This window comes from Podarcis liolepis, assembly GCF_965112155.1.
Source record: "Podarcis liolepis genome assembly, chromosome: 14".
NCBI lineage: Eukaryota > Metazoa > Chordata > Lepidosauria > Squamata > Lacertidae > Podarcis > Podarcis liolepis.
In genome coordinates, this window is record NC_139569.1 from 19,770,505 (window position 1) to 19,782,839 (window position 12,335).

Below are 12,335 nucleotides of genomic sequence, written 5' to 3' on the forward strand. Positions count from 1 at the left end.
TGGGCCAAAATGGTAGGTGGATCCTGCAACAAAATGTTGTAGCACGTCTTCACCTCCTAGCAGAAGTGCTCCTGTTCAAGATGCCTGCCACCGAGATGCTGCTCTTATCGTCTTCCCACCCCTCCAACTGGCACTCAATATTTCATGGCCACCGACAAGTAGGAGAACAGTCCTGGCTCCCCACTGCCACGATGGGGAGCTCAGCATCCTGGAGGGAGTTAGGGAAATTGTGGGGAAATTCACTGAAAAGTGTGGGATGAGCAAATGATCAACAGGAAGTGGTTTGCTATGTGAACACCCTGCAAGAAAACCAGGGTGAATGCTCAATAAAGACTGGACACAAGTCTAAACGCCAGAAAAGCAAATCAGGAAGAATGCTGAATAAACAGGCCATCTGAGAAGTGCGTTTTCCAGCAACCATCCTAGGACCACCATTTCTCCACCCCTGTTCAAACGATATTCACAATATGTAGAATGCAAGACACCAGTTTTGCAAAATGCCTTTGCATGGAGGGAGTGTTGCTCTTTCAGGGAACACGTTGCATGTTCTTAATATCCCCATTTGCACTGAAAAAGAACCTCACCAAAGTTTCTTACTTCCCTCTGTAGATGTTTGCAACAGGCACTGAGTTTGGATTTGATATCCCGCTTTATCACTACCCAAAGGAGTCTCAAAGCGGCTAACATTCTCCTTTCCCTTCCTCCCCCACAACAAACACTCTGTGAGGTGAGTGAGGCTGAGAGACTTCAGAGAAGTGTGACTAGCCCAAGGTCACCCAGTAGCTGCATGTGGAGGAGCGGAGACACGGACCCGGTTCACCAGATTACGAGTCTACCACTCTTAACCACTACACCACACTGGCTCTCAACAGGACTTAGGCAAGGGTTGCCAAATTACCTGGGTTGGCGTGGAGTGTCCTGACCTTGTCTTGGACCGTTTCCAGCAGCTAAACTGTGGAGAAATCAGGAGAGGAAGGTTTTAATGCCACTACGAAGATATTCCTATATATACACCTGCATTATAACCTGCTTATGTCTGAATGTCAGCTGTGTGCTTTAAAGGCATCGCTGCAAGAGCTGGCTGAAAAGTTGGCAAGCCTCATCTTAGGTGGCGAACTGGAAAAGGTCCTACTGTGAGGCAGGGAAGATGTGTGGGTGGATGGCTCAATAATTATTCCATTGGGCTAATGCTCATCTGTCTGGTGGAGATAGGAGAGGCTGGCAGCAGCTGGTTAGCAGGTCGTGAAAGCCATGGAACCAAGGAGCCTGAATATTCATCTTCGTCCCATACATATTCACATCCTCTGGGAAATGAGGAATTGTGGGCAGGAAGGAGAGTGACTCCATTGCCTCTCTGCCTGAAAAAGTGTGGTGAAGACCCAAGGGTGGGCAAAACCTTAGGGGGAGAGCATGCATACATCATGCATAAGGTCCTTCCCAACAGATTTCCAATTAAAGAATCTCGGGTAGCAGCAGAGCAGGAAAACCAGATGAGATCTGGGAGGTACGATTGCCTGTTCCTGTTGCCTTTGACAAACAGGGCAATCTTATAATTTGATATTTTGACAGGAACTAGAACTTCCAGATACTTTTTAAATATTATTTGACATTCATTTATTATATGTATGGTATGTAATACAACAAATACATTTCATTGTGTTTTTAATATTTTGTTGGGAGCTGCCCAGAGTGGCTGGGGCAACACAGTCAGGTGGGCGGCATATAAATAATAAAATTGTTGTTGTTATATATACAGCAGAAGTATCGTTTCCCAGACAACCATCGTCACAAGCCAAACAAGTCTGGAACTACACCTGACAATCAAATAACACCAGTATTCTACCTATGTATATGAAGGTGACTTTTATTTTTTATTTTTTTATTTTCTTCCGCTGGACTTTGTGACTTAACTCGTATGTAACTTTGGTTATTCTACGTACCTATTTTATGGTTTTGCGTTGTTGTTTTTTTGTAAAGAAATGTTCATTACTTTCCCCCCAAAATAATAATCAATAAAATAAGGATACAAAAATCAAACCACCGTCTAACATTATACTTCTAATAAAAAAAATCCTACTATTTTACAAACCATCTTTTGAGGTCCTTTACACCTCAAGACTTCCTTCCACCCCCTTCTACTGGAAACTGAACCCTGAGACTCCTGGAGTCCCTTGTCGCTCAGAGATTGGGGTGTGCATCACAGTATACACAGCGCAAATAAAACCGGCCAGTTGCGGCCTACTCTCGCTGTAGCCCCTTGGCGCCAGTATTATCTGTGCAAATATTCCCTTTTCTCCTCGCAGCAGGCTTTCTCTGTGTGTGCATGGGTAAGGGCTGTCTCTGCCCCCCTCTCCCCTCCGGTCACCACCTTCCGACATGGGATTTGAGACTTATTAATACACGGCTTCCCGGCTGCTTCTGCATGTTGCTGCCTCAGGCGGAGAAGCCCTGTTTAGATCTTCATTAAAGCGGCAGCAGAGACAGGCCTCACGGGAGGAGCACGGCCCACTTCTGATCTCCCCCTCCCCGTCTTGTCTTCCCAACCCCTGCGAATACCAGCTTTAACAAAATAAAATGAAAATCTTATTATTAGCCACAGCAGTGTTTGGGTACTTAACCACCATCCCTGAGGAAACAGTCCTTTAAAAATACACCAGGCTTGGGTGATTAAAACAAAAACCAACCATCAAACTAAGCTGGCCAGGTAGTAGACAGGTGAGGGACCAGCTGAGGTAATTCCACCTGACAGGCTGTGGCTCAGTGGTAGACCATCTTCTTTGCATGGGAAAAGTCTCAGGATCAATCTCTGGCATTTCCATGTAGGGCTGGGAGAGACCGTTGTCTGAATTCCTAGAGAGCCGGTGCCAGTCAGTGTGTACAATACTGAGCTACATGGGCCAATTGTCTTGACTCAGTAGAAGGCAGCTTCCTATGTTCCCGGCATGGCCTTCATATTATTGATATTGTCAGCTGAGCCCAACACAACTAGTACAGTGGTACCTCGGGTTACATACGCTTCAGGTTACAGACGCTTCAGGTTACAGACTCAACTAACCCAGAAATAGTACCTCGGGTTAAGAACTTTGCTTCAGGATGAGAACAGAAATCGTGCTCCGGCGGCACAGTGGCAGCTGGAGGCCCCATTACTTAAAGTGGTGCTTCAGGTTAAGAACAGTTTCCTCTTAAGAACGGACCTCTGGAATGACTTAAGTACTTAACCCGAGGTACCACTGTACTAGAATTGTGGGAAGAAAGGTGGGCAATTCTACAACCCCAGGCTGCTGACTTCCCTCCATTTTAGCCAAATCTATGCCCCTGTAGATTTGGTTTTTTAAAAAAGACAGATAAGGGGTCACTCCTTTGGGTGATTCAAATCCTTGTAAGAAATCCAAACAGCTGTTCAGTTAAGACCAAGAGTAACTGAACTTGTGCTTGAGTTTTGTGCAAGCAAATCAGAATGAATGCTCAATAAACAGGTTACCAGGAGGAGCCTTGCACTCCTCAATATTGTGTTGCGCTCTGTCAGTTCAACTAGCAACCTAGTTTAGCCAGAAGCCAAATAATCAACAGGTTCAAAACTCACTTTGCTTCAGAACTCGGCTTCTTGCTCCATTTGGTACTGGATGAGGCAGCTGTGTTCTTTCTGCTTCGCCATACTGCCTGGTGCCAGAGAGTGAGCTCAGTTGTGTGGGTCCGAGATTGTGCAAGGACAAAGCACCAGACCTGCCCACAACTGGGGAGGGCAAAACCAGGGGAAGGAGTGTAGAGAGTTAGTTTCTCCAGTGAAGTCAGAATTCAGTTTTCTCCATGTTTCACTGGCTTTTCCATTGGTGATGCTAGTGTTATGGAATCCTGAGAGTGGATTCAAACACTAGTGAAATTATTTTGGCAAAGGCCAACGGGCTAAAAATATTTGCACAGGATATAAATTAGATGCATGATCTCATGTTTATGTTAATAATAAATATGATAATATTTGTACCTGGTTGAGACTATTAAGATCCTAATGACTAATGAAAAAAATATAAGCACCCACACCATCGTTGCGGAACCATACACTTTAAATGTCAAACTTTTGTGCATTACACAACACAATGTGTTACCAACCTATGACTTTGTTGTATTTGCTCAGCGTTCACTTCCAAAAACATAGAAATGTTACTTCGCATGATAAGATGAGACTGCACTGCCATACTGTCAAAGTGCAGAAGTGAATTTTGGTAGAGTTGGAAATACTCGGAAATCTCCTGTTTTCATTGTTTCATTGCATATTTTTAATTACTGATGCTTTGAATTTTAACTTGTAGCTGTGCAATGAAGCTGAAGGTTAGAAACTTCAGACCAGACAAAAGAAAGCACTTCTTCTAAACACAGTGCAGAGTTAAACTATGGAACTCACTCCCACAAGAAGTAGAGATGGCCATAAATTTGGATTACCCCCAGCAGAGAGATCTCAGTGATCGGGAAGAGATTGAGAGGCTCAACCAGCCACAGTGGTGCCTCGCAAGACGAAAATAATCCGTTCCGTGAGTCTCTTCGTCTAGCGGTTTTTTCGTCTTGTGAAGCAACCCTATTAGCGGATTAGCGTTATTAGCGGTTTAGCGGCTATTAAAGGCTTAGCGGCTTAGCGGCTAAAAGACTATTAGCGGCTTAGAAAAAGGGGGAGAGCGGGGAAAAACGCAAGACTCGCAAGATGTTTTCGTTTTGCGAAGCAAGCCCATAGGGAAATTCGTCTTGCGAAGCGCATCGAAAAACGGAAAACCCTTTCGTCTAGCGGGTTTTTCGTCTTGCGAGGCATTCATCTTGTGGGGCACCACTGCATTAAGCTATCCTGGACTCAGGTTGTAAAGGGCACTTTGCAAATTAGTACAGGATCCATGAACCTGGTCCATAATGGTAGCTGTGTGAACTGCCGGGTAGAGGGCGATGTATAAATTCAATAAATAAATAAATAATGCCAGCTCTGAAGCACCAGACTTGCTAGAACGAGATGCAGTAAAAAAACAAAACCCTTCACATTAATACTGTGAGATCCCGTGTATACAGCCGAGCTATTCCTTGTCATTGTCCATAAATCCAGGCTTTTGATGGCTGCATGATATGCCAGGGGAGCCGGTGGGGAGGAGGACTCAAATCAGGTTCCTAACAGCAGCCTGGCCCTGCTATTGGCCTTGACAGCAGAGCCAGATCCGTTTCCGACTTTGCAAAACCTTCTCCCTTAAGCACTGGGCTTCGGAAGCCTTCCGAGGAGGAAGTGTTCCAGCGCCAAGCAACTCTTGTTCCCTTCGGCAAGGCTGCTGCGAGCTGTGCTCCTGCTGACCCCTTTGGAGACAGAAATAGCCACACAGTGAGCAAGTAAGAGAGAGAGAGAGAGAGAGATCTGCATTGCAAGGGATGGCGAAGAGAATAGATCAAACGAAAGATGGCTAAGCAAGCAAGGAAGCACTGCGGGGTGTGGGGAAAATGGCAGAAGAAATCAGGGAGAGGAAAGGAATAGGGTGGTCACTTGCTCATTCTCCTCCTCAGAAGAAGAAGAAGAAGAAGAAGAAGAAGAAGAAGAAGAAGAAGGGATAGAGTCACACAAAATTGTATATCCTGATTTGTATGTAAAGATGCAAATCTAGAAAGCATGGCTATAATTTCGGTAGAGATACATATTGCAACTTGTGTGTGCCCGCTCATTAAGTGGTCCAGGTATTCACACTGGACCACTGGATCACAACTTCTGGCTCTCCCTCCTTGTAGCTCTTTATCTTTATTTTATTATTATTTATATAGGGTGGTTCACAAGATAAAAACACAAGTTAAAAACACAAATAAATAGTTAAAAACAACAAAACAATAACCGCCATCCCACAAACACATTTAAAAGGCTGTAGAATATTAATAAGCCAAAGACCTGGTTGAATAGGAATATTTTCACCTGGCGCCTAAAGATATATACAGTTCACTGCCCAGAGGAGTGTGTGAAATAATGAGACACGAGGCTTCTTCTCAGCGCTATTTTTTCTTCAGTTTGGGCAAAACTAAAAAAAGCTCCACAACTGTTGTGCCCAGATTTTCACTTTTTGAAATATGGCTCTGCTTCTTCTCTGCATTAAGAAGTTGTCACCCAGTTTTTGATTCTGGCAGCCATCTTGGAATCCTAAGGCTCTCTAGTTTCATAGAGTTAAAAAAGGAAAAGGAGGGTGTTCCTGTCAAAGGAGAGGGGGCCAGAATTGCCATTAGGCAGGAGAGCCTTGAAAAGTTCTCCAAGCCTGCTGGAAGGCTGGGTCTGGCCACCAATTTAATTTCCCAAAATGCCCCAGAGGCATTATGGGAAATTTGACGACCTGCATAATTTTGATGCAGCTGTTAACAGACCCTCCAAGTGTCCCTATTTTCTAGGGACAGTCCTAGATTTACAGAAGCCACCCCAGTTTCTGATTTGATCTCAGAATGTCCCACTTTTCCTTAGGACTGCCCTATTTTCATCGGAGGAATGTTGGAGGGTATTGTTATAGGAATTCTAAGGTCTTAAATATAGAATGAATGTTGATAATTGCACAAGGTAAACACACATACATAAGTACAGTGGTACCTTGGTTTAAGAACAGCCCTGTTTACGAACGATTTGGTTTATGAACTTCACAAAACCGGAAGTAGTGTCCCGGTTTGCGAACTTTACCTCGGTCTAAGAACAGAATCCAAACAGTGGAAGGGCACCGGTGGCGGGAGGCTTCATTAGGGAAAGTGCACCTCGGTCTAAGAACGGTTTTGGTTTAAGAACGGACTTTGGGAATGGATTAAGTTCGCAAACCGAGGTACGGTACCTCGGTTTACGAACTTAGGTTCAAGTACCACTGTATATAAACTATCTCTAAAATAGTACAGGAGAGCAATCCAAAAGCCATCTTGGCTCCTTTAAAGACTCTCAATATTTCCTCTGCCTCTTAATCCCCCTTGACTGAGAAAAAGTAGGCAGATAGCAATCAGGGGAAGTTCCTGAAGGGATTCCTCTCCTACATCTATGAACCTCCTTGATATTAATTGTCCTTGTTTGCCCAGATGCTCTGCATTGAGGTATGTCTGAGGGGCATCCTGATTGTCTTATCAAATGCTAACATTTTGTGTAAACTATGTCTGGAACTATGTAAAACTTGCTAAATCTTCAGGAATATCACATCTTGGCCTGCCTGAGCCACAGTAACCCCACCTTACATGTGACGTAATTTCTGGCTGTTTGTAGAGGGAACGGTCCTTCTCCACACAAAAATGCAAACCCTGAAGGGATCTCTCTTGCCTCCTTGCTAGGAAGAGAGGAAGCTCTTGCAGCAGAAAAATAAAGATCTGCCTTGCTTTCACTGCATCCTGCCTCCATCCATTCATCCCTGACCAATCATGGACTTAGGGGACTCAGTCTCTTGGGGAGTTGGGCAGCAAAAGCCAACCACCCCTATCTTTTTCTATATCAGTTTGGAGTTATGTGACGCCCCCGAGCCAAGGATATAAGTAACTATATAACCTTTAGAAGACATCTGAAGGCAGCCCTGTACAATGGTACCTCAGGTTACAGACGCTTCAGGTTACAGACTCTGCTAACCCAGCAATAGTACCTCAGGTTAAGAACTTTGCTTCAAGATGAGAACAGAAATCGCGTGGCAGCAGCGGGAGGCCCCATTAGCTAAAGTGGTACCTCAGCTTAAGAACAGTTTCAGGTTAAGAACGGACCTCTAGACTTAATTAAGTGTTTAACCTGAGGTACCACTGTATAGGGAAGTTTTTTTAATGTTTAATGTTTTATGTGCTTTTATATATGTTTGATGGGGGGTATAAATAATAAATTATTGTTATTATTATGGATTAGGACATCCCATTTTCATTGGAGGGTATGTGTTAAGTGGATGGATGTCGCCAGCGGAGTGAAACACCCGCTGCTCCTGCCCTCAGCCACAGCCTCAGGAACAACAAGAAGGGATAGAGAGAAGTCGCCATCACTGAGTTATTGCTACATTTCTTTACTTTATTTTTACCTGGCTTCCTGCAAATGTTAATCGTTTGTGCCAGTAGCACCCACGGACTTGGGGAATGAGCTCTCGGAATATCTGAAGCTTGTCAACCCTCTTGGCTTTGTGGAGGGGAGGCAATGCCTATTTAGGGGAATGAACTTCCAGTTCCTGAGGTCTGCTGCACGTCTGACTGCAAGCAGAGAGGCTGGTGCTCATAGGGCCTGGTAGGGCGGAAGGCAGGGAGCCCAACAGTAGGTGGCGCCAGAGCCAATGAGAGGCAGACCCAACAAGGTCTAGCTTTGTCCCCATCTTCCTCCCTCCCTGCTGAATTCTACAGGGGCAACGCTGATCCTATGCAGGAGGAGGAAGCAGACAGCCAGGGCCGCCCCCTGGACTGGTTGTTGTAAGAAGGCAGACAGGTGGGGACTGGCTGAGAGCAGGATGAAGCTGGTGGAGCAGTGGCTCATTTGCTCTAATGGGGCAGCTTCCACCACTAACCGCAGTAGATGGGAAGCAGAGCTCTCTCCCACCGTCTCTGCTGCCAGACCCACTACTGTTTGGATGGCGTGCCCTTCTCCATCAGATCAGGACTCACTTTAGGTCTCATTTAAATCCATGTTTTCAGCTGCAACTAAGCGGAACATACAGAGTCCAGCTCTGTGTAACTCTTAAGGACTAGCGTCTTAAGTCTGCTAATTTTCCTCTTTCTGATTTCTTACCTTTTGTGATTTCCAAGTCTGAGGGCAAAGACTGCCTCGTCTTAAATCTGTGTGCTTCGTAAAACAAACTGCAGATGCCTTTAAATTGCCGAGTTGCCTAGAAATCATTCGGTATTGGGCAACGAACAAATGGTAATAATTTGCAGAAGGGTAGCCACGCATCAGGTGAGCATCTTCGTCCAATGCCATCCAGTCAGTTGTCTCAGGGAAGCAGATATCAGTCCCCCTGGCCGGGATGTTGTCAGCGGCTCTGCTCCTAGGGAAGAATAGTTCCAGGGAGGGCGAAAGAGACAGAAGTGCCACTGACATTGGCTGTAACTTTTCAGAACTTGAACTCGTGCTTGTTTCCCCCTCTTCCCCCTCATTCCCTTTTCCTCATGTGTTTTGTCTCTTTTAGATGGTGAGCCTGAGGGCAGAGACTGTCCTGGCCCTGATTTCTGCAAGCCAGTCATCAAGTCTTTTTGGCTAGAGGATGGGTTATGGGTTGTAAGTGCCATAAATAAATAAACAAACAATAAATATGCTTGCCAATTCAGGAATACACCATGCATCTGATGAGAGAGACTGTGGTCCAGCAAAGCACTTATGCCACAATACATTTTGTTAGATTTTCAGGTGCCACAAAACTCTAGGGGAAGGCCTGACAGGCAGTAATAAGGCAGATGTTTTGCACCAAAAGGTCTCCTAGGTTCAGCTCCTGAAATCTTCAGTTAGGCTAGGGAAGACCCCTTGTTATTTGCTGCCAGCAAATTGTAGGCACTTTTGTAAGTGATAAATAATAATGCTAATACTGCTGCGGTTTGCTGTTTTTTAAAAACTCAGTTGCTGGTGGTTGGTTTTTTTTGAAAAGGTGTGGGGAAAAACCCATGCTGAGGTTTGGAAAGACATGATGGGAAACTTGGGGGGGGGGAGCTGCACCCCCCCTTCATAAAGCTGTTTCGATAGCACAAAAATGTGGCTAAATGTACACCCTGCAAAACAGAAGCCAGACACAAGGAATTTTCTTTTTCTTTTTTTCTTTTCTCTTGCAACCAGCAGGTGCATAAAAATTTATTCTGGTCAACAGTACTCAATTGATAAAAGTCACACGTCTGCAAGAGATTCAGGCTAGGTTAAGAGGGATACAGTGTAGAAAGCTGGGCTGGTGGTGGTTTGGCAAGTTCCCTTGGTGAGGGTGGGTTTCCCCTGCAGAAAACTTTGCTGCTGGGTCTCAACTGCACACAAGTGATGGCTGGTGCCCATTGGGACTGGTAGGGAGGAAGGCAGGGAGACCAACAGCAGGTGAAGCCAGAGCCAATGAAAGGTGGAGCTGCCTCTTATTGGTTGATAAGTAAGGAAGTAGGTAGGTAGGAGGCGCCTATGATTAGCAGGGCATAGCCCCATTTAATAAACCAGCCTCACAGAGCACACACACCAGACACGCAGTGAGGAAAGGAAGAGTAAGAAATGCAAAATTTGCGTATGTAGCTCATGTCTCACATTTCGCTGCATAGTGAAGAGGGACTCCTGGAGCAGCAATAGGTAAAGGTAAAGGGACCCCAGACCATAATAATAATAATAATAATAATAATAATAATAATAATAATAATATATTTATACCCCACCCATCTGGCTGGGTTTCCCCAGCCACTCAGGGCAGCTTCCAACAAAACACTAAGATACAATAACCTATTAAACATTAAAAGCTTCCCTAAACAGGGCTGCCTTTAGATGTCTTCTAAAAGTTTGGTAGTTATTTTTCTCTTAGACATGTGGTGGGAGGGCGCTCCACAGGGCGGGCGCCACTACCGAGAAGGCCCTCTGCCTGGTTCCCTGTAACTTGGCTTCTCGCAGCGAGGGAACCACCAGAAGGCCCTCAGCGCTGGACCTCAGTGTCCAGGCAGAACGATGGAGGTGGAGACGCTCCTTCAGGTGGGTCCAGTCATGGCCGACTCTGGGGTTGCGGTGTTCATCTTGCTATATTAGCCGAGTGAGCTTCTGGGTCATGTGACCAGCATGACTAAGCCGCTTCTGGCGAAGCACAGCATTGCATGGAAACACCGTTTACCTTCCCGCCTACCTATTTATCTACTTGCACTTTGTCGTGCTTTTGAACTGCTAGGTGCTTTTGAGAGCCAGTATGGTGTAGTGGTTAAGAGCGGTAGTCACGTAATCTGGGAAACCGGGTTCGTGTCTCCGCTCCTCCACATGCAGCTGCTGGGTGACCTTGGGCCAGTCACACTTCTGTGAAGTCTCTCAGCCCCACTCACCTCACAGAGTGTTTGTTGTGGGGGAGGAAGGGAAAGGAGAATGTTAGCCGCTTTGAGACTCCTGAAGGGGAGTGAAAGGCGGGATATCAAATCCAAACTCTTCTTCTTCTTCTTCTTCTAGGTTGGCAGGAGCAGGGTCCGAGCAACCGGAGCTCACCCCGTTGCGGAGATTCGAACCACCGACCTTCTGATCGGCAAGTCCTAGGCTCTGTGGTTTAACCCCCAGCGCCACCCACGTCCCTATCAGCAGTAATAGGTAAGGCTAATTTTCCTGATACTGTGGCCTATGCTATGATCTTGCACACAAAAAAACCAAGACACTGAGGTGGCAAAAGTGTTATTGGGTGGCAATGCTTCCAACTGCATATGGGGGGTTTACATGATTGTTCCTCTGTGTGTGTGTGTGTGTGTGTGTTTGAGAGAGAGATGCATAGGTGAGTGGTTGGGTGGGTGGGTGGATGCTCAGTGAATATTTCCCATGTGGAAAGATATAGCCACAAGAACCACCCACTTACTTGCTGAAACGATGCTGCCCATGAACTGTTTTTCAACCCCTCATCTACTGTTTGTGTGAACTAAGTCTAAGGATCAAGCGACACATGCTTTTCCAAATAAATAAATAACTTCCTCTCTCTTTTAAGAAACGGCAGCTGTGGAGACCTCATATAAGCATTGGGATCACAACATGCAGCAAGAGTGTCCCCCCTTCCTATTCCACCTGCTGCTTTTTGCCCCTCAGGGGTGCTATATGCATCACCTTCAGGGGAATTAGCAAGGAGGGATATTTGAAGCAGGGAAACGGAGTGGAAAGGGTTAACCCTGCAACTCCAATCAGCCCCCCCTGAGCCAATATAGCCAAAGTTCAGAGGAGATGGGAGTTGGGGTGTTTGTGTGAAGAGGTTTCCCCCCACTTCCCCATGGGTTCCTCCCCTTGTTCTTTGATCCTGATGAGGGCCCCACTTAGACAGGTGTTTTTCCTAATGCAGAAGGACTGGTGCACATTAAACACTAAGCCTTTTTAAAAAGCAAACTTAACATAAAACTGCAGTTGGTCCTGATGAATTGCACTGATGTGTGAAGAAGGAAAACAGCAGGTGCATATAAAATAACATGAAAATTGCCACTCATACTTCAGTTCCAAAACAGGCATTAGAGAGGCAGGCAGACACTCGTATTGGGGCTGAGGAAGAACCACACACCCATTTTCACTTTGCCAGTGACTGCATTTTTGACAGGGAGAAGTACTAAATACTAAGAGCTGGCCCTCCTTTTACAAGTGGGAAGCAATGGATAGTATTGCCACCTGCAAGTGAATGCTGACTGTTTTCAGGCTACCCATGCTTAGGCCACAGACAGCACTGATATACGGTACCTTGAAG